Source organism: Leuresthes tenuis, unplaced genomic scaffold, assembly GCF_036924035.1.
Source record: "Leuresthes tenuis unplaced genomic scaffold, fLeuTen1.0.hap1 SCAF_9, whole genome shotgun sequence".
Lineage (NCBI taxonomy): Eukaryota > Metazoa > Chordata > Actinopteri > Atheriniformes > Atherinopsidae > Leuresthes > Leuresthes tenuis.
This window is the reverse complement of record NW_027325363.1, coordinates 35,359,999-35,384,211: the sequence shown is the minus strand read 5'-3', so window position 1 is coordinate 35,384,211 and position 24,213 is coordinate 35,359,999. Positions and strand designations below refer to the sequence as shown.

The window sequence follows — 24,213 nt, the reverse complement described above, 5'->3', positions numbered from 1 at the left end:
TTATTCATTTGAAAATTAGTCCAACAACTTTTTTCTCTTCTTTGTGCATCCATTTAGAGATGACATGAAGAAATGTTGAAACTTGGAAGGGTTTTAAAACATTGTTGTATTAAAAAGGCGTGTAGAGCACTTAGGCCTACCAAGTTCTCAACCCTTGTAAAAAGATAACACAACTAAGCATCTTCTGAGACGACACTCATTTTGGGTGGTGCATTATGTAATAAGCTCAGTTCACTGTAGGCAGGACACCCTTTACTCTCTGTTGGGAATGGTGAACTGAACTTTTAAACATGATAATTTAATATACCTGGAATTAAAAACCAAAAATATTTGCCAGACTACATGTTTATATGTTAAGGGACAAAATGCAATTTGATCAAATGCTTTATGATAGGACAAACAGTGCCTTGTGGAATACTGACACTGAACTCATTTAGTGAAGTTTGTCATTTAATTTGTCATTTACCAAGGATTCCTTTATCACTGCTCTAAACCACTGAAAATCCATTATGTTCAGAATATAATAAAAAATATCCCCATTAACATGTCTCAGTGATTTTTTTCTGCTTTATAAAGCTGTGTACAATTGTGCTTTCTGGAATTCCAATGTAGCTGTATGGGAAACACATCATGGTTCAATTAATAAGCAGGAATGAAAAAATACGGAACCAATGGATATGTGTGCCCTTTTTTTCTTCACTTGTCAATGAATTAATGTTCCACCATAAATGTTGAAATGCTCTACTTTTTTTTTTACAGAGCAGCTCTTTGTTTTCATTATTTTGAGTAATAGTAATAATGACTAAGTAAGTAAAGAATTAAAATGTAGAGGGACGTAGCTTCATCTTGCTCTTTGTTCGCCATCTTTCTCGAATGTCTGAGTTTGTTGTTGTTGTTGTTGGTGGTGAAGTGGCTCTATTACCATTATGGTGGGTACAGCGCCACCTATCGTACCGGGGTATGACATGTTTTGTGCCAATGATTCCATTTATTCACCGCCATATATCCAAGGATAATTACCCTCAGATAAGGAGCAGAACCCAACTGTAGCTATAATCGAGTTAATCACATCATGTAGACCCACTGACTGTGACACAGGATGTCTATAAATCTGGCCAAGGTATCTTTGTCTGGCCTTTGTCTAATTGCAGACTTCATGAAATCCAACCAAATTAAAAGAAGATATCAAGTCAACTTGTTCAGTGATCACATTCTCTCTGCTCCCACTGTGAGCAGCTACATAAGTAACTACAATGTCCTAATGCATCTTCTCTTTCTCATGACAATCCCAGAGCTGTTCTAGCAGAGGTGAGGAACCTCTTAATCCTCTATCCTAAACCCAGCTTCTAATAAACAGGCAACATTTAATCCACAGCACAAGCAAGGGTTGAGACATTATCGCTTGCAATGCCGATGTTCTCCCTTTTTGTCGTATTTACATACCATCCCTTTGTAAGTATCATTATAATACTTCTGTTGTAAAATCACTGGATTCAAATCCTGACCAGCCGTCTGCATTCGATTAGAGGAAATGAATCACTGCCGATGAGGAGGCAGAAAATGCAATGCCAGTATATACTTTAAAACACTTCTAAAACTAAATAAGAGACTGAATAATTGCTCATATTTCTGTATAATTCAGTATACTGTATTTTTCAGTGAGTGAGTCAGTCAAATGTGTAAAATTCCTCAGGGGAATGTTCTACCGTGAATTCTCTTTTTGTTATCATCATTCAAAGTAATGAAGCAGAGGGTGACCAGATGAATCTTTTGTTTTTGTTCATTTCCAAACTGTGCTTACTTAAGAAAAGAAGAAAGCAGCATCTTAAGATACAAAATTGATTGGTTCTGTCCAGAGTCCTGCTTTTCTTACCACTGTCCTTGCCTGCTTACAAGATAGGATCAAACAACTAAATTCTTCACTTTTTAAAAGGTGGTACCAAATCAAGTTCGAGGTGCCTGAGAATTAAACAGATGTTTTGCTTTTTCTCACTTACAACATTATAGCGGTAAAAATCCCACTTCTGTTTGTATACCAACAAAGGCCTTTGATGGCATCAATAATGACACCACATTCTCATTCCAAAGTCACCACACACTAAATCACTGTCCAGGGCCCTTTGCATCAGAACTCCGAAGCACTGGTTACACCTTTACTGAGGATTTTTTTTCAGAAAAACTGCATAATATCAGGAAATTACTGGGTCATAAAATAAAAGTGGTATGCTGTTAATTGGCAAGGAAGCTTTACTTACACAGTAAGTAGAGTTGACAGAGACTAACTGCAGCTTTCAGTCACTTCCCATTGTCATACTATAATCACTTAGTCCCAATCCTGATGGCATGCAGTAAAGTAAGCTTCCGCACTCTGACTTAGAGTCGTTGTTTCTCACAGAACCCAATCATTTGGGAATTGTTTATTAATTCAACACAGTTCTCAGCAATTAAAAGCCTTAAAAACCACAACAACGTCCATATTCATCAAAACTGTGCCACAATTGAATCACAAATGAACAATTTATTCTTGCATTTAACACACATGAGCCTTTGCACTAACTACCATGAAATTGTCCTCAGCCAGTCTCCACTCCAGACTTTGCTCAACTCTCTCCTTTCCGCCTCTCTGATCGTCATCCTAGTGTACATTTTGTGTTATGTACTGTTGTCAGAAATCAGAATGACCGACAGAAGTCATATTTATATCAGTGTAGCATCAGCCTTTCAGCACAGATATTTTACATAATTCTTATACAAAATTCATTGTCCCAATAAGGAACTATGAGTGGAAGGATTTTCTTTTAAACTGTAAAAAGAAGGACATTTTGAGTCCTTTAAATATCTCATCCATACAGCCAAAGCCAATGTTAATCTAATAAGCCATACAAGTCCCAAAGTTGGTGTTCCTTTTTTAAACAGGAGTTAGCATTGGTGAAATGAAAGTAATTACAGCTTTTTTCAATGATAAAAAAACTACCAAGAACACCTCTAATAAAAACACACCTATTTAATACGTTTAAGGCATTTTATTTTTGTTGTGATGCGTAATTATACAAGATACCATATAACAAACAATTCTACGTAAAATTACAGAAAGAAAAATATTGTACGTTTTTACTCGTTTGCAATTATTAGTAGTATTAACTTGAATTCAACAATTTAATTATTGAATAAAAGAAAGTTTTTTTAGAATAAAGTCAATTTAATGGTTACAGTTACACTCTTCATGTTATTCATGGTCTAATCCTGTCATTTGAATGATATTTTAGCATATTTAGAAGATACAAGAAAGATTAAACAACTAACAAAAATGGGGTGGGAGTGGGGGTAAGTAAAACATTCAATAGGTTTAAATGAATAATCAATGATAAGAAAGCAAGGAATTGTGATGGTATGAAAGTCTCTAAATCAAGGAGAGCTATTCATACCACAGCTTCCCTTCCTGATAGACAGCAGATCAAAGATTCCACGTTCTAAACATGGGATGCACTTCTACTGCATGCAGTTTTCCATTATGCATTCTGCATATGGCAAGTTTTAAATAAAGATGGGGAGATTTTAATAAAGAAGACAGTTGAAGCTAGATTGAAGGCAGGACAAAAAGGCAGATATAATGAATGCTGCTTCTTTGCATCACACTGAACTCTTTTTGTCAACTATGTGCTTTTACAATCCTTGCACAGTGACCTGTATAAGTAAAGTTATGTCCACAAACGTCACACAGTAACTGGGTGTGCACTTGCACAGCTGGGATGAGAAGGAAGTAGCTAAGTGAAAAATAAATGAGAAGAGGTCGAGAGAGTAATCCAAAACTGACCTACTTTCTCTCTTCCACATACCTGTCCAGTGTCTGTGTTCATCAGATTGCCAGTTTTGGAAAGATACCATATGATCAGATCCAGCCCCCAAAGCCCACCCTTTGAATGGGAGGATGCATCATGTCCATGTTTTAGACTCATAAGAATTCAACCTCAAGTTTTTGTAGTCCTTAAACGTCGTGTCGGCGGGTTTTTTGCAGCAGGTTCTGTCAGTAGAATAACCATTCTTGTGAAATTACATTATGATATAGCGTGGGATGTGCTTTTTTTATGGGACAAGAAACCTTGAGGGCATCTGAAGCCTGGAAGTGCAGAAGCAACAGTAGCCTACTGCTGGAGACTCTATTCAAGTTAAGACTTTATCTAAAAAGTTTTTTGAAAACAGAGCTGTTTCCGTGTCTGCCTGAGCTGTCACTGTACATTCTGCCTAATATGAACAGTTGTGGCTGATGTCTCCAAATGAGAGCAGACCAAGATGACCTGAACAAATTCCATTTACATCCTAAACAGACAACTCCTCCCGTACTTTGTATAGGGATGCAACCTAGCTGTTGGCAGGGAAGAGACTGAGAAAGAGAGAAATGGGTTGCTCAGAATTCCACTTGATGAGTTGCATATGCAATGCTGGCATGTCAGTATCCGTGCAGCCATGTGCACAAGCTCCTGTCCGTTCAGTTTGCTATCCTGCATTCCTACATGCCACAATACCCCAGGACATGGCCATATGCCACTGGCTTGGCCTGCTGATCAACACTGCTCCAGCTTCGCATGACAGCTCGCAGCACCCACATGCGCACACATTCACACACAATAGTTCTGACAGATGGGTGAAAAGGTGGGCCACGTCATGTGTGAAGTGAACAGAGAGTGGGGGGGTGCTAGCAATTATGGTGAAATAGACTGCAAAGAGAGACAGACATGAGTGTGTATGTGTTTTGAGTGCGCCTGTCCAACAAAACGTGCACGTGACTATGTTTAGGAATACAAACAGATCATCGACCAAAACAAGTGTGCACTTCACACAGGAGAAGCATTCAGACAACCAGCCCTCTTAGACTACCTGTAAATGTGTGTGTACCTCTGGACCATAACCTCCATCTATTCTGCTATGCAACACACAGTGCATGTGAGGGAACAAAGCATGTCACCAGAAGCTTTTTAATATCTTAGACCTTTTACTACATTCTGCCAAATTTACATTTAGAGTGAGACCTGATTATTCTTTCCTGACCCAAGCATAATTCAAATTCCTATCAAGGGCAGTGCAATTAATTGGATTTCATTGGATTATGATTACAATGAGTTGAATTCCAATTGGCTTGAATTGGACTATATTATTTAAGTGCCTTGAGATGACATTTGTTGTAATTTGGCGCTATATAAATAAAACTGAATTGAAATTGAATTGAATCGACCTTAAAGCAAAGATATCATATCCTGTTACTTTGTATATGGCATTGCTATGTATATAGTGATTCAACATGAACATATGTTGGCTCCACTGCATGTGAAACCACACACAGACAAAATCTTCTCCAAATTGGCTGTCTGTACAGAAATTGCTTGATATGTTAGAGATTACTGGTTGACAGTTGCACTTGGTAGTTTGCTTAATTTGCAAGGAACAAATTCAATCTAATTTCATAATCTGCTTTATTGTGTCCTTGCACCCACCAACCATTCTACAGTACTGTTTAAGAAACTGTAAAAAGAGATATTAGACATTGTAGAAATGTTTTCCTGACATTAATATACAGACTTAAAAGTATACTGTATGTTTAGAGATGACTGATGAGTGAGAAAAGGTTGAGAGTAAAAGTGGTGTAGAGAGTGATGAGAATAATCCTCTGCCCATGTAACAGAGATAAAGACACCAGAGGTTTTAGCTCTATGCAGGAGATTGACCTCATTACTGGCAGAGAGCTCACAAACACACACACACAGAATCACAGTGGAATTGTTTAGAAATGACAAAATATAGAGGTGTTGGGTGTTTTTTTTTCATTGTGAATGACTCACTCTACAAAGCGGAGTGTACGTGTGTGTATTTGTAATGCACCGAAACAACCGAACCCTGATCAGAAGTGGAGAAAAGGACCGGTGCCCCCTCCGCTTTCACATTCATCAAAAAACTATGTTTGATCTCTCAGCCACATCGCAGTTGTGAACCTCCAATCAACTGCTGCTGCCTCAAAGGTCCCCTTTAGACTGCCTACACACACACACACACACACACAAAAGGAGAATGGCACACACGCAACCCATTATGACTATTTAATAAATTTGGGGATAGCTCATGTGTAGGGCCATGATCAGTGCAATTTCACTCAAGTGTGGTTAAGTGACAGTGTGCATGTACTTGTGCATGTGTATACACACATATGAGAGGAAAAAGGCAAGCAACAATGAGTGACTGCAAAGCTTTCTAACCCCTGTAATATAGATTCCAACTGCTGCCAAGGGAGGTTAAAACCTAAAAGGGCTCCATAACACTTCATAACTCTGACTTAAATGAAACAACTACAACTCTATAGCTATTAGTGAGACACACATATACACACAAATACACATCATGTCTTTAAAAGTTGGCAGGGCAACCAAGGTCATTAGGTTTATTTTTACTGGCAGCGAGGTAATTCTGGCATCCACAATCTACCCAGCGACACTCAGGTTTGTCAAAATAAACAAATTTGATTGGATGACAATGTACACGACTTTAATGGATCACTCCTGTGAAACTGGAGATTTAGGAAAATGAACGGAGTTAAAACATAACCTACCAAAAGGTAACTTCATGTCTAACTGGGATCACACTACATAGATAAGATTGTAAAAAAAAAAAAGTTGAGGGGAGGCAGATGGGGTAAGTCCTTTTTCAAAGCTGGCATTCTGACACTAATATTAATACTGACATTCTACTGTATATCTGCTACATTTAGGTGTGCTTGTGACCCAGCATACACAGCAGTGGGGCCCACAGTGGCCAAAAAAGGATAGGGTATTTATATGTTTAAGATAAACTTAATGGTGGTGCTCTTATCAAAGTACCTTATAAAAGTAGCTCTGCTACATATGCTAGCAAGTGTCAGTAGTGAGCTGAGTTGTCATGGTTTAGTCTTTTATAACATTTGTCATGTTTGTGAATTAACTTTCATTTGTCTTTTTATGGAATTACAAAGATTTGTCAAAATATCCTACTGTGATCTACAAATTGTAAAGGCTGCTGAGGCAATTTCTTTTCAAATTCATTCTATACATTCATTTTCATTCTGTGAAAATAGACTGACATTGCCTTCAACACTTAGTGTTAAAATATTTATTTATTTATTTATTTATTTATTTTTATTTATTTATTCATTTATTTAATTAGGACAATGCACATTAATCAATACATCAGCTAAGAAACATCAATATAAATATGCCGGAGTTAGCATAGTTGCTAAATTTCATCCGTTGTCCTAAGGCAGGTACGCATAATATGTTAGGTTACAATTAATCTGATGATATAAATGTATAGAGCAGAGGTATAGCTATAATCCCAGATTATGCACAGTGAGATGATGGACCCCACCTCTTGTTCTGTGGATAATCCAAAGGAAATATGCTGTAATTCTACATTTCCAATGGAGATATAGCTAACTGCAATGGCTGAGGAAACTGTAAAACTAAGAGCAAGCTTATGGATACAGAAAGCAGAAGTCGACGGAAGGACACAAGAATTCCTGGTCTCCCTGAAAACCTTCAGCATTCAAACCTTCGGCCAGCAGACTTCAACTTTCAGCTCCTGCTCAAAGTTTTTGGCAAGCAGGCAATAAATTTGACCCCACAGCTGGACTGAGCTCACCATATGCTAAATGATCTACTCGACCCAGTGGGGAACCCATGGCAGTTGTGATATTTTTCCACAAAATCCAGACCAAAGAGCTGGTGATGCATGAAGTATGGAAACAGCAGGACAATCTGTAATACAAGGATATTCTGATCCACATCCTCGAGAACTATTGACCTAAGGTACTGGACCAGTGTTCTATATGTAAAGACTGAGCTCTATAACTCGGGGATCAAGCCTGCTCTCATTATCTGTCCGAGCTGTTCATCAAGACCTAAGAAGGGAAGAGACAGCAGCTCATTTCTCTTGAGGATGCCCCAAAATCTGTTGGATCTTACTGCATATACAGTTTGGGATTTGGAGGGAATTCAAGTTGGAATGTTGCGGCACTACAGTGGATGTTTGCTCATGTCATGGCTTAATCTTAGTTAAAGTGCATTTAGCAGCTAGTTGTGGTCAGCATTTAGCCTAGCTAGACATGATAGGCCCCTAGACTGTAATGAATGAATCTGGTAAGAGTTCAGTACACTTTCATATTATCTAATCATATTGTGCAAAGTGTTAACTCTCTGTTACGACTACTTTGTTTAACCATGTCAAAAAGGTTCTCTTTCAGTACATCTTGTTCCTTGTTCGGACGCATGTTTTCTTAAGTCTTCATGCTTTACTTAAGGCAACTTTTACCAAAGTGCCTTCAGCTACCCTCTCCTAATGTTGGGACTAACCAGACACCTTAGCCTCTGCCTGTGATAGATGTAACTGTTGAGGGGCCACGGCAGGTTAACTCTCTGTTATGCCAACATTTTACTATAAAGGTGGACATTCTGTGTGCTGTACAAGATTCTGTTACTCGTTCTTTTGTACTTATTAGTGTTCAGATATTGAGCTAAAAGTTACTTTGGGATTTTGGAATACCTGGAGCCTAAATAAGGTAAGTGACGCAGATGCATAAACAGAGTGGTGGTGTGCAGCAGACCATTACGGCTCAATTTAGACATTGGGGGATCTCAGATTTGGTTATTTGTACAGAGCAGACAGTACATGCTTCCACACATTGTTTTTTCTCTCTCTTTCTACAGTTACCTTCTTCCGTGTATCAACCATATCTCTTTATGCTTGGTAGCTCCACATTCTACTCTTAACACTTATTTCAATGTAACAAGGTATGACCGGAACAAGTAACACACTTGGCTTTGTCTTGTGGAATGTGAGAGAGTAAGCTGCTACTAATAACAGCGGGATCATGGCTCACCTAGAGAAGCTCAAAGGGGACATCACTTTCATTCAGAAACTCCATTTCGAGCTGCATGGTGGTATGGTGGTTAGCACTGTTGCCTCACAACAAGAAGGTTCTCACTTTAAATCTTGGCTGGACCTTTCTGTGTGGGGTTTCTATGTTCTCACTGTGTACCCTGTCCTTCTTCACACGCCAAAACCCTTAAGTTAACTGGTGATTCTACACTGACTGCAGGAATGAGAGCAAGCATGCATGGTAGTTCATCTCGTTTGTCTTTGTGTTGGCCCTGCGACAGACTGGTGACCTGTCCAAAGTGTACCCTGACTCTCGCCCAATGGCAGCAGGGATAGGCTGCAGCCCCTGACGCGATCCTGATAGGAATTTGTGCATGTTCATACAGCATTCTTGGTCGATATGTGACATTCGTCTGTGTAACTCTGTTCTTCCTGTAAATCTCGTTATAGAGTAGGCACCATACACACACTTGATGCTACAGCCTACAGTGTCAGACAAATGTCCGAGTGGAGATTGGACTAGTGTTCCCAGCTTAGTAACCCCGCAGCAGATGTCCAATCATCCTAATATACCAGCAGGAAACGAACAACACAGTGGCTAAGGCCTCAGATTAAAACTAGCTGCAGACCAGCGGATAAAAGACAGCAGCTATGCAGCAAACTAATACGAGTAAGATGAGGTGAGATTTCCTGATGTGTTGTAATGCAACAGCTTATGCCCAACTGCTCTGCAATGTGGAGAAGTTTAAGCATCCTGGGGCTTTCTTCACAAGAAAAGGGGCAATGGAAAAGGAGATTGACAGACAGATGAGAGCAGTATCTCCAGCAAAACAGATGCCGTACCAGTTTGTTGTGGTGAAGAGAGAGTGGTGCTGAAAGGCCAGAATGCCTTTTTCTTTTTTTTACTTGCTAAACAGTAGCGCTTCTGCACGTACGTAGAGCATCATCATGGGTCTTGCATTCTGTTTTGACCATCTCTTTCCACGTTTACTTCTCTTACTGCCTCTGCTCACACAAAAAGTATATAAATACAGCCAAATTCCACATAAAGCTGCTTTATTTCTACACTGCTATTTTGGCCCAGATAAATTACTTACATTAAAATAGCTGTACCATATAAAAAAACATACCATTATAAAAAGGTAAAGACATTGGGCCTCATGCAAGAACATTTTTGTATTCTTATTCCAAATTTGTCTCACTTTTTTCGCCTGAAGGTCTCGTACGAACACGTCAGATTCAACAAACGCTCTTAACTTCGGAAAAAGTGTGTAAGCGACAAAAATAACAACTTTAAAGCTCTGAGACAGAAGTTCTGCTTTCAGAGATCCAAAAAGGAAAAGCTGTCATTTTTAGCAGTGTCAGAGACTTACGGGACTTACGGGACCTGCTAAAGCAGAAATAGGAAGAAATTACGAGTGGTGTTAATTCCACGTCACCTGTAGTTCGTAATGTCACCGAAATGAAGAAGAAATGGTTTGACATGAAAATGGCTTAAAAATGTCTTGCCATAGCCAGGCGCTCGATGACTGCAACTAAAGCCGTGCAATCAGTTGTTGCCTCATCATGATGGTATTTTGATAGGGTGGTCCATGATGGGGGTCTTCTGGCATGTTGTCTGTCTGGGCTGGTTCAGGTACTGGGAGACCCTCATTCATGGTAATTTTGTGCAAAATGCAGCAAACCAGAATAATCTAGCATGCCCTCTCTGGGCTATAGAGCAGTTTGCCCCCGCTGTATTCAGAGACATCCACCTGGCCTTCAGCACACCAATAATGTGCTCCACACCAGTACGGGTGCACGTATGACAGTCGTGGTACGAGCGTTCCTGTCTCGTTACAGGGTTGACTAAGGGTGTCAATAATCATGGGGCTAAAGCATAGCCTCAACCACCTGGAGAAAATAGTGAATTTTAGGTAAATAATCTGCTGAAGTTTGCATGGTGAATATTAAAAATCTGACAACTCACTTACCAACAAGACAGCCATCTCCATGCGCGCTTTGTGCAAAACGCGTGCCAACTGTGCTATTTTGCAGCACAAAGGAGTCATGCGCTTACCCAGGCCATCAAGCAACGACATCTAAAAGGTTGTATTTGGAGTCTGATGTGATTTGGATGGAGTTGATGGGGTGGTACTGTTTGTGGTTGAGGGAAGAGAATGCGTAAGGTGAAAGTTGTTCGACAGCAGTGTATGGGAATTTGATGTTCCATGGGTGACAAACTGGGAGCGAACGACTCACAGAGGACTGGGACACACCCGATCTGTCTCCAATCTCCCTCTGAAAGGTTCCCGTGGCCAAAAATCTAAGGGTAGTGAGGACCTGGACGTGTGGTGGAATTGAGTTTGATCGGCGTGTTTCTCTCTGGAGTTGTGGCTCTAGCAAGCTGCACATTTGCAGCAGCACAGTCCTTGGCAATCTAAATCGCGACGTCAGCCATCCGTGTGTCTCCGCAAGGATATCTACACGCTCTCGGAACATACGCTCTCTTCCAAGAGTCTGACGTGCTAAGGCATCCAAAAGTAGCAAGTCAGCCGCTGGATACGCTTCCCATTGACCTTGTTATATCCAGAGTCAAATAGTCTAGAGACTATTTTACGTGACTCCTACGACAGATCTGGATCACTTGTAAATTCTGTTCGTACCTGAAAGAAAACTCAAAATACGAAAAAACTGATGAATGTGGCAAGTTCTCTTAAATCACTCGAACGCATGATTTAAGAACAAATCTGTTAGTACGAGTGGTTCTTGCATGAGGCCCAATGTCTATGCAGATATTTTGTCTATATCTACTTCTCAGAAAGAAAGTTAGAGGCGACAGAGGGTCCAAAAGATTTTCTCACACAGTTCTTAGCCTCCTGTAATGCGCTAACTTTCAGAACAGAGGCAGAGTATGCGAGGCATAGATGTTGCTATGGCGAGTAGATTAATCGCCAAGTTGGTGAGACTCATAATATTTGTTTGTCCTTTTAACGCTACATCTTAAGTTTTGAAGTTTTAGTTTTTCATTGTGTGAGAAAAAAAAAGAGATCTGTGACAGTGTGTGAAATGGAATTGATCAGTTTCACATTCAATGCAGCCTAATGTTGATTTACAATCAGTGAGCAGTTAGAGGACAGAGGAATTGATGAATTCACAGGAAAACCTTTTCAATGGTTTGGAAAATTCTAAACTGGTCCTGATACCCCTGATTCCCTATGTACCAGTAAAAACTAACGATGAAAATAACCATTACTGGACATCTGGTAATCAAATAAGGTTGCAATATAAGATGGCAATTTACAAATTAAATGAAATAAAAAAATATATTAAATGAAAGACTTTAAAAGGGAAATTATATTGATGCAGTCAGTTTAATTTTTTTTTACTGACAATAATACAAGACTTCACAAACAATGAAAATGAAAATGCTCATTGGTTTCTCTACTGATATACACTAAAGCTTTTTAGTCTTACAGGAGGGATTTTTGCTGTAAAAGATTTATTTTTTCATAGTTTTGAATAGGATCATAGTCACAGCAAATAGATAAAATGAAATAGTCCATATTTTTATTTTCAGGCAGTCTGCTGTGCTATTCAATGATTGGCTCGCGTTGGTGTGCAGACCCATTACCTACAGTATGTCTCTAAAGTAGTTTTCTCACACTTGGTACACACTCTAAAATGCCATAATGATCTTGTGATTTCACCATTGCCTTTCATGCGATCAATGCCTTAGGTCCAAAAGGTAACACACAGCACGATAACCAAACTGTTTGGTTTCCTCTGTCCACAGAAGTTTATGACAGAAAATTCTGGCTTATTGATGAAAACATTTGAAAACACTGGTTTTGACCATGGCGCCTTTTTCCTGTCCTGTTATATGTACATCTTAGCTCAGTTTCTCTTTTTTTAAATATTCTTATTACACATAATAGGTTTAGTTGTGTTTATTATTGATGATATTTAGAATTCTGGGCTTGCAATTGCTGATTTCTCTGACCAGCACTGTATGATGCTTATTGAAATATGCTAGTATTTAAATGATAAATTTGATGTCTGTGCAAAACGTATAATTATGTTTTTTTCCAATGAGAGATTTAACATCATTACATTCTGTAATCTATGCCGTAGAGATATACTTCTTTGTCACTGTTTGATGGTGATTGTTTTCCAGCAGATATATATTTGTTTGTTTATATATTTTCAAATCACAGACAAAAGTCCAGTGAATCTAATCTGAGCTCACCATAGATACAAAAAGCTAACATCAGTCTTTCATCTGCCTTCTTTGCTTTCAGGGCTACTTTCTAATAATCACTTATGTCACCTGCAAAACAACATAACAGCTAAAAAGAAAAATTATTGTCTCTGCTTTCTCCTTCCCTTGTTCGGTTGCTGACCTTCTGAGGGGAGGGATAATCGCACCGTCTGGCACAGACTGCCAAAGTAGTAGGATTTCTAAAGGGGAAATTGCAACAAGCAAATGGGGAGAGTTGGAAAAAAAAAGCCCCCCCTGGGGCTGGGGAGAAGCAATGTAGACAGGGAATGACAACTGCAAATATTTGACAGGGACTTGGGAGGACTGATAGTTGGATTTGACCTCCTGATGAACTTTCATTGTCTCTGGAAAACAGCTATCATGAGAAACCCTCTTTTCCCCAACAAATAGGTAATGAGTGGTAATGAGAGACAATGACTAAGAGAGGTAGAGAGAGGGGAGGGAAAGATGATGCAGATAATATGAGCCAGACGCAGAAATTACAGAAAACCAGAGAGGGGCAGAGAGACTGAGAGCAGCTGCAGCACGGCAGAAAGTGAAGCTGAGAAGGTGATGGGCTGCAGTCGGAGCATCCAAGGAGTTGGGTGACGAGAAACACTGTCCGTTTGTGGCCACTGATAATACTTTCCATTCTAGCAGGCTTGTGGGGGTCTGCTGTGTGCGTCTGTGTGTTTGTGTGTTGGCAGGCCCTACGTGAGCTGCCGATTCCCCTGATTGCAGGCTGGCGCCCTGCTGGCGAGCCCCCATGCACTGAAATTAAATCCACTCTGCTCCGTTATAAATTATAATGCTTTACAAACAACACCCCCACAGGGGAACCCAGAAGAAAAGACAAAGAGAAAGAGACTTAGAGAGAGAACTGATGGTATAGGAGAAAGGGAAGCAAAGTAAAGGTGAAGCGAGAACAGACAGAAGGAGGATAAGAAGAAAAATGCGCAAATATAACAAAACGACAAAAGGTTTTCAACATGCTTATATGCAACAGAACAAACAGAACACAGATAAGTAATATAGCAATGAAGAATAAGGAAAATAAGGGGTGGGGTGAGGTTTGCACTTTAACCCAAATAAATGAACAGCCTTAAATTCACATCACGGACTTTGGCATTCTGAAAAGTCTTAATTTAAACCTGAAAACAGAAAAATGAGACTCCCTCAAAAAAAAAAAATTAAATAATTCAGAGGAGAGGTGGATAAACTGCGAAGTAAGTAGAAGATATAAATAAGTGAAAGAAATGCTATGATATTGTTAATGTTGTGTTGTATTGAAAGTCAGAGATTAATGGACCTTATGGTGCCATGGAGACGGCGTCTTGTGCTGATATCCTGACTGGCACCATATGAGCCAGTCAAATGTAATGTCATTGCCCTTTAGCACTGTGTGTGTGAGACAGAATTTTGATGGAGGCTTGTGATGTCTTTTGGATTGATGTTTCACACTTGCCAATATCATGAACATAGAGCTAAAAAAATATTTGCTGCTAGCAGGTGGTTGATTTTGGGGACAAAAGTGCAAGAGTTATTTCGATTCAATTTGTTTTACGTATTGAAAGTGCTCATGTTTGGGTTTTTTATTAACCAAATAGTTTGTTTCACAGAACCATCTAAAAAGACTTTCCAGTGTTGAAACAGCAACTAAGGTATCAATGATGTCGTATCTTCATCATGTAATGTGCGTGACAAAGTAAACTCATAGCCATCCATCCATTTTCTATACCCTCTAAATCCAATTCGGGGTCACGGGGTGCTGGAGCCTATCCCAGCCGCCATTGGGCGAGAGGCGGGGGACACCCTGGACAGTTCGCCAGTCCATCACAGGGCCACACAGAGACAAAAAAGACAAACAACCATGCATACTCACCCTCACTCTTAAGGACAATTTAGAGTCACCAATTAACCTAACATACCTGTTTTTGTGTATTGGGAAGAAAGTTAGAGAACCCAGAGAGAACCCATGCATACACGGGGAGAACATGCAAACTCCACACAGAAAGGCCCCAGCTTGGATTCAAACCAGGAACCCTGCTGCTGTGAGGGGACGGTGCTATTTTTAATTAAGAGTCCAATACCTGTGAACTGCTTTAGCTCTAACTGCCAGAACAACAAGTATATTCTGCATCCCAGCAGGGACCATCGCTGGTCAAGACTCAGGCACCATAAGCAAAACTCAGCCTCACTTCTGTTTCTGTTACAAGACACTGCTGTCACACCAGTTGTCACATCCTCATACAGGTGGTTGTCATTGCCTGTGATAAAGAATTATTGCCACAAACTCCACCCCCCAATTTGGGCCAGTCTACTGGTTGCAATACAGAACAGACCATCAGCTAGCCGTTGTCCATTAGCTGATGTAACAGTCTCATTTTGGCAGAGGCTTTTTTTTCATTGTAACTGCTTTAACAAACTTCTTATATATAAAACTGTTTAATGTTCTGTGCAAAAAAAACCCAAAACAATCCTGGGTATATATGTTTATAGCAAAAGATCCTGTAGCACATGATTTTGGCCGGGCCGGACAGATGTGTGGTGGTTTGCACTGCCACAGCGAGAAGGTTCGGGTTTAGATCTTTTCTCTGGATACCGCAGCTTAAATTCCAAAGACCAAAAAAAAAAACATCAGAAAATGATACTAACTTGCATTTCACTGACAACTGTGTGCCAGAGTTGTATATCAAAGAACAAATTATTAAAGCTTATCGTGATTCCCTGGTTTTTCATTTAAAAAAAGGTATTTGAATGTAAAGTAAAGGAAAAATTAATATCTGCATTAAAATGTTTTGCAATCATTTTTCTCTTTGGCTCCCTCCTTTAGTTGTGGGATCTCACACCACTGTAAAAATCTTCTTGTCAGCCCTGCAATCAGACAGCCATACCACAAGACACCACAAAGATGCCACAAAAAGCTCACAAAAATGTCCAGCCACCAAGAAGCAAAACTATGTGGTGCGGGGCAGGAAGCTGAGGTTGTGAACTGCGGTATCTCAGCCCCTGGGCACTCTAATGCAGTATCAAGCCCATAAATGTGCACAACAAGTCAAAAGCAATATACTTCATAACGAGTCAGAAGCTCGTAGTTTAAAGGTTCACAAATTTCTCTCGTGAAGAATTCGAGAATTTACTTGAGAATTTGAAAATATAGATTTAACATTTATATTTATCCATGTTATCATAGGTTGAAAAACAAGTTAAAACTAGAATGTAATTATAGATGATGATACTGTATTTAAAAAGTACTACAACGAAGCAAAGCTAAAGAGGTTGAAGGAATATTTGATGGTTGAGGAGGAAAATAACCTTTGGGCAAATTCTCTTGGCTTAAAAACCTCATAAAATGAGGTCTTGATCTTTTAGATATTTTTTGTGTTTCACTATTTGAATCCATGATCATTTTCATATTTTCCAGACATTTGAACTTCTTTAATGTCATTAATGTTACATCCTGTGAAAAACAAATTCATGAAAAAAGAATAGAATGGATTGTTTAAGAAAAATACATATTTTAGCAAATGAAAATATGAGCACCCAACCCTAACAGACAAATAAGGAAAAGAAAGAATCAGAGTTGTACTCTTTAGAAGATAAGAAAGATTGTGATGAACAAAACAAAAAAGCGTTTTGGCATGCACTGCTGAGGTGGAAGAACACCAGCCTGCATGCTATGCAGGTTGAAGGGAAAAAGACTTAGCAAACATGTTTAAGTTTATTCTAAAATGCTAACTCGGCTTTAAGTCAGATATGGCCAGTTTCATCTGAGGAGAATTAACAGAAATAAGAAATGACAACTGGGACCAGTACCAGCAAATCTCAAATACAGCAAAGAATGAAAAAAAAGTCAACTCTCATGAAAGTGTGAGGAACAGAAACAGAGAGGTAAAGATGGAATGCATAACTGGAGTAATGTGGATAAAGTAATGAGAACATGCAATTTCAAATGATGGTCATAAGTAGCTTCAGGCATGATGTGGGCTTAAGTCCACATAGTGGTTTTTTTGTGAGTGCTTGTGCTTTTGTTGTGCCCAATGAGTAAAGAGCGTATGCTGCTGCTTTCGGCCAGCTTGAGGGAAAGCGCTGCACCCAGTGTTCTTTGTCAGAGCGCTCCACCTTTTTGTGTGACTGCTCTAAGCACTTTAAGTTGAAATCTTTAAATTTCCAGAAAGGCGCTAGTGTCATCAAGGTCACTTTTTTTCAGGCAACCAATCATTGGGCCAGGAAATGTCCTCCCCAGAAGCCAGGAAAACAGAACATACTATAAACCTGTTCCTGCTTTGACTGTCGATCCTGAACAATAGGCTATGACATATCAGCCAGAAATGATCAGAACATGAAAGAAAAACCTATTTGGGAGAAGAGATAGGAAAGACACTAAATGTTGATGGTAATAAAATGAACAAAGTGATGGTGTTTACGCTCACACAGAATGTTACCTGCTGTCTACCCTGCTGGTGACAGCAGATGACACAGATGCTCCTCTCCCTGAACCTGATGAAATGAGTACTACTTAAACCAAGGGACTAAATTAACCCTTGTTTAACATTCAACTGATAGCTGAACTTGCAGACTACGATATTCACTGTAGCTTACCATAAATTCACTTCTCCCCTCATCACAGCTATTGGATTGAGATGTGACAAACTCATTCGTTGACAGTATGAGGGCATCCTCAATTAGTGCTCATGGAGGAAAAACAATATAAAACAAAGAGATAATGCAAAGCAAAGGGGTTCAGCTGGTTTGTGACAAACAGCAGTTAAAGTGGGGATGCAGCATCTTGTTGAGATTGTTATAGAAATGAAAACCTACTATGTCAGAGGGCTTTTTTGATGAGATGCCAGCAGGATACACATTCACACTCACAAGCATTCTGGTTTTCTGCCAGATGAAAAGTGTTATGTGGACATGAGCCTGAACTACAAGCAGACAAATGCCAGTTACCAAGACGATCTCCTGACAGAAATACCTTCATGGCACGATATGGAGCAGTTTCACAGCAAAGCTGTTATGATGCAGCTCCTGCCGTGGTACTGATGTCATCTTTGATACTTGATGCTCAAAACGGTTGCTGATTAGGACAAAAAGGTTTCTTTTATTGGGCAGGAAGGGCTTGGTGGATGATGTTAAACCGTCAACCATCAAGCAAGAGAGTATAATGTTGGTCCTAATTTCACTCCTATAAGCAAATGGTAAAGGTAAGAAGTTCAGAGTACACGGTTAGAGTTGGAATTAATGTACATTATTAGATTAACATGTTGCAAAACACATGGTTATTGTTGGAAAGCTAAACGCTTTTACAGACTACTAAGTTTAATACTCAATAATCACAGCTCCCACCACATAATGTGAGGCTGCCCTAAATGAACTGCCTACCGAAATGCTCACAAGTTCTAACCCTGGAATGTGAAACTATTATGTTTGACAGGGGGACAAACATATACATACGACGAGTATTCACACGCAGTATTTCTGAAACGGTTATGTAGTGAATTTAACTTCCACCACACTTCTGCCTCACTGAACAAATCCAGACATGGAGTGGATTCATTTTTTTCTCAACATATGGTGCCAAAACTCAGATTTTCGATTCCAGCCACATCACCAGGTGGACTGACATGTCAACCACTGTGACAAGAAACGGCACTTTCTTAGTAGAAAAAGCAGTTTAATGAGCACCATGGGATGACTAATGATCAGCCAATCAGCGCCATGTGCGGGATTAATGCTGCTGTCAAGCTGTTGTCAAACATTATCAAGATATGTTGGCCTCTTGTGATTGCTAAGGGAAAATCTAAACCACTTACCCAGGGAAATCTGTTAGGGTGGAGGAAATTTCAGACTGAAGATCCAAAAAGAGTTTAACAAGTGGACAGTTTTTACTGTACATCTACTGCAACAACAAATAAACACACTAGCAACTTTGATACTGGACATTTGGGAGCACACAGTGATCGATCGTGTTTTTATCATTTTTCTGGCAAATGCAACAAGGAACGATAAAAACAGCAGTCTCCTTTCTCTATTCCTTTAGGGACTTTTGGCCATTGAAATTCTAGATTATTTGATATTTTATTTGTTGTGCATATTTCATTTAAACACCTCAAACATATTGAACTAAGTCTTCAAAATGTGTCAAAGCATTTTTGTGCAAATCAGATTCAAGCAGAAGTATCAAGAACAAGTATCTGAGAAGAAGATAAAATGGTCTTCAAAGAGCATGAAGTAAAAGATCAGCATGAACTTCTTTTTCTTTCTTTCTTTCTTTCTTTCTTTCTTTCTTTTTAAAAAAACACTATCTTGTCATTCAGGTTTGTTGGCACAGGAACAAAAAAGGGTTCAGGGTTTTTACAGGGAGGCTAACACAGTGAGGAAGCATTTGTCTTGATCAGCTTATCATCGATTAATAGCAAAGCTAACTGTGCACTCTGTCGAATCAGCTGGTTTCTTTTCCCCCTCCCAGCCAATTACAACGCAATGGGGCTTGAGCAAACAAAGCATTATAGGTCAGTTAAGCAGTCCTCTCAACTCCAGGAATTTGCTGTCACTTTCCCTGAGGAGCACACAACATCTGCAAACACCTGATAGGCTTGAGCAGTGGCCTCGGGCTCTCTCACTGCCCGGGTTAAATTGTTACCACCTTTTCTCTAATCCTGACTCTGTCAATTAACTGTATGGCCAAGGACTTCAAAGTCCTCAACGACTAAAGGGGTTAACCCTGACGCTCCTGGAGATTTGTTTTTGATTTAGCTGGGATCCCTAGACACTTTCATCTCTTAGCCCTTACTCCCACTTCCTCTCTAAATCCCACAGGACCAAGCCAAGAGAATGGGGACTTGCAACTAATTTAGGCAAATTCAGTGTGATATTTGAAAGCTAATTTTTGAGTTCCCAGAAGGTTATTCATACAAACATGAGCGAGAAATATAACCAGGAGAAAAAGATGGTGTCCGATTGAGTCACAGAACAAATATCATAAATTAGTGGGAAAAAGAACATTCTACTCTCGACCTCGGTTAAGTAATTAATATATGTGTTTAAAATCTAAGAAATGCTTTTGGGACGTTTTTGTTAATCATAATCTGTTAGAGATAATGGTATCCTACAGCAGTCTGATGATCCACCTGATATCATTTCTAAGGATGAAAGAGTGGCTCGTTCAACATGATCTGCCAGATAAAACAAACACCTCTGCTGATGGATGACAAAGCAGTGACAGGGCTCGATAGGGTTTGGTATATTTTGGTGCCTGTGTAATAATGAAATTTCAATTAAAATGCAGAAGAATATTTTAGTTTAGTTTATTTTGCATTATACTCCTTAAAAAGCTTTAATGCATCGTCCCTACCTCCATGAAAAATAAACCAAATAAAAAAGAAAAGAAAGAAAATACTTTGAAAATGAAAGTAACTATGGATCCATTATCAACTTAATTTTCATTTCTACCAACTTTAGCTAGATTAGCTTTATGTACATTGTGATGTCATATCACAAAAAAGGCCTACAGACTATTATTCAAACTTTAGTTCCATATAACCACATACTTTTTTTGCGGTGAGCAGGCCTAGGAGTAACAATACTGTTGAGCCTCTGCTGTCATCAGATGCATGGATTAGAACTGCAGTGAAATTAAACTGTTTTCCCCGTTTCAAGAACAAAACGCGATGTTAAATAATTTATTCAACAAAAACCATTAACAAAGAAATGTATTCATTTCCTGTCATGTCATTTTTCTAAAAAGTGTTCATTACTCTGCACTTGTTGTTTCCCATAATAGAGACCTCTGCTAAAATGTTACCAATACAGACTATATGAATGCAAAAGTTCATAAAGTGTTATCTAACAGAGATAAGAAGTGTAATGAGGTTTGTTTAAAAAAGGTCTAATAAGGGAGAGTCCTTGCAAAGTGCATCCACTTTTATTCGTCCCAAAGGCACTTTTCTTACGTTTCAAACATACACTTCTGTAACTGCCATTAGTGATTGAGAGCTTTGTAACCTTTTCATCCTCCACTTGTGAGCCAGTGGGTGTATGTGTTAGCTGCACTGGGTGCTGCTAGCCTGTTCCAGCCCAATCCCTTCAGCTCTGTCAACTTTAACTGTGCATATGTCAGAGGTGGTAGATAACGTTATGTGTGTGTGTTAAGGGTAATAGTGTGTAAAAAGTTAGTCCTCCATGCATCCTGCCCCTCCTCTATCCCCCAACAGTCTCCCCTGCAGCGCCTCAGCAGGAACTGGAGCAAATGTGTTTAGAAATTAAGACTGGGGAATGGCCTGAGGTACGTGTGTGTGTGTGTGTGTGTGCGCGTGTTTGTATGTGTTTTCACGGAGTTGTGCTGCTCTTTTGTGGTGCGCCAGCTCCTGCCAGCTGCCCCAGGATGTGGCCTGTCACTTCACATAGCCACTGATGGCCCACACAAGTGTCAGGAAAGGTGAAGATAGAGAGACGCACATAACTCACACAAAAACACACAAGTGAAATAGGTGAGGAGAAAGCTTAACAGTTTTACCTCCAATGCATGTTAGGAGGAGATCCACATGATTGAATCTTATGATAATGATGCAATTCTATTTGACAAAGCAGAAGCAGACGGAAGACAAGAAAAAAATCAACTCAACTTCCTCAGATGTCATCATCAATCAAAATCTGGCTTCAGTTCAGCTGAAAACTTCTTCTGTGTTCTCTAATATTGTTTAGTGTTGATGGAAGCCAAGAAAAAAAAAAGTAAAAACAACACAAGGCACAAGTGTTTCTGATCAATCTTGGGACACTTTGCTGATCTCAGAGTGAAAACCACCTGAACTGACCACATGGGAACAAGTCCACCTGCATCTCATTAACACAATCAAGGCTTGTACATTTATCAGAGCTTTTTTCAGACCTGCAATCAAACAAACACAACATACCTTTTTTTCCTGTCTTGAGCACATTTTCCTGTTTTTTTGTGTTATTGGTTCTGAGAAATACACACACATGCCTTTTTATGAATACTTCTCGAAGCTGCTGTTCCCTCTCTGAACAATAAGCTGATGTTAAGGGCCATGCTTTTACTTGTTAGAGTGGTAGACAGCCTATTTCTCTGTGTAAACCCTGAAGTCCACATGGGATGCTATGCAACACCATAAAGAATCAGAGATGAGGGCCAGCATGCTGACCCTGGGCAGCTGTGGCTCAGGAGGTAGTGGATGCCTTTTCCTGATCTACATGTTGAAGTGTCCTTGGGGCAAGATACTGATCTACACACTGCCCCTCAATGTGCTCTTCAACTGTAAGTTGCCAAATGTGCAACACATTGTGTTTGTGAGGGTTTAAGCTTTAGTGCATGTATGCAGTTCTGGTGATGGATTTTTTTAGGTTGTAGAGGAGTATTTGGTTTCTTTGGCTAACAGGTGTGTGAAAAATTAGAACCCATGAACATAGGCATATAAATTAAAACATGTCAGTGCTAAAAATGAGTCTATCAAGAATCTTTAAACTCTCATAACTGTTTAATCTTCTGAAGCTAAAATGCAAGACGTCATAACTTAATATGACAATGTGGTTAACAATTTATAAATAATGTACAGCAGCCAGAGTTTTACATTTAATGAATAAAGTACTTTTTATTCATACCTTTATGAGAAATGGAACACTTTAATTTGCACCCCACCAGTTGTACCTTGTCTTTCATGACTTGCAAAATGTAAATAACTGGTCAGATGGTACCAGGGGCCGACATTTCTCTTTTAACAGTTCTACATCTCAACAACAACATTACTCTTTTGTCACCTAGCTAAGTTTACAGAAGAGCGGTTTTTGCTCCTATTAATCAATGTCATAGAACATATCTAACAAAAGATTAAAAATAAGCAATGGGGCCCAGTGTTAATTTCTAGACTACAAGCAGTGGTTTACAAGAAGTGGCATAGGAGGAAAAATTGTTCCAGCTTCTGGTATTGCTGTCCTATATTTGACTTCACACAACTGCAAACTGAATATGTTTGGGACTGGTGGCCAGACAAAAAGAAATCTGGAGGCCTCACTGTAAATTCAAAAAGATTTCAATGTGATTTTCACTCTTTACCAACATTTTACACTGCAAAGTGTGTTTAAAAAAGTAACAATGATCAATATGTTTTAATCAATAGTTTCAGTAATCTTTAGTCCACAATAATTCTGGTTAGTAGTTTCATGGTACAACATGAAGTTGAGAGCTTGTCAAAATGTATAACTGGACTCTGATACACTATGAAACACTCATCAGCTAAAACTACTGACTAAGCAACCAATTCAGCATCACTGCCTCTTATTGTGTACGATATCCTATAGGTTTAGTCTTACATTGAAAGTGTGATATCCAAGGGACTGCCTGTAAAATGCAGTCAGGACTTGGGAGAAACCCACAGATCCTGATGTCATTACACAGTTTGCCTTTTCCTGGCCCACATACCATTCTGTCCCAATTCCCTGCTGTTTGGAAATCAGGGCTATGCTGGTGACAAGTTACAGTACACATGCCCCAGTTAACCTTTGATGTGAACATGCTCTTTTCTAAGGGAATGATATGGAGACCAAAACCACGAGGGGCTACAGTATATCCATGCAAACTGTAAAGCTTCAAAGTCTTGTCTCTAATTTGAACCTTTTGTGCCACTTAAAAAGCCCATGGACTAATTTGACTCTGGCATGTAACAACCATTTGGAGGAATATTTATCTGTCGTGTGTATGTGAGTGAGTGTGTGACCACAGGCCTACCTGCTTTGATCATGGCACTGGAAGATTATGACAGGACACATGCACACAATGCACGAGATTAATCAAAACTACATGCAGCACCAGGTCTACATCAGTGCAAAGAGTATAAAGATACATACAAGCACTGAGATAAGACTTTGAGATCACTGTGATATTGTAATTTTATTACCTACAGTGGACTTCCATTCTTTTCATACTTCCAAATAAGCGTGAAACAGAAGTTTGACCTTTTGTTGACTTAAATACTTATGGTCAAGTGTTTTGCATCCATATGCCATCATCTGGTGACAAGTGCTACTAAAGTCAACGAACATGCCAAAGTTCAAATGTCTGG

General features: G+C 39.4%; 1 protein-coding gene across 2 annotated transcripts in view; it reads right to left on the bottom strand.

The window, feature by feature from the left end:
• The window catches only part of bcas3 (BCAS3 microtubule associated cell migration factor), a 373,861-nt gene that overhangs the window by 168,035 nt on the left and 181,613 nt on the right, over positions 1-24,213 (bottom strand). The gene's annotated exons all lie outside the window — the stretch shown is intronic.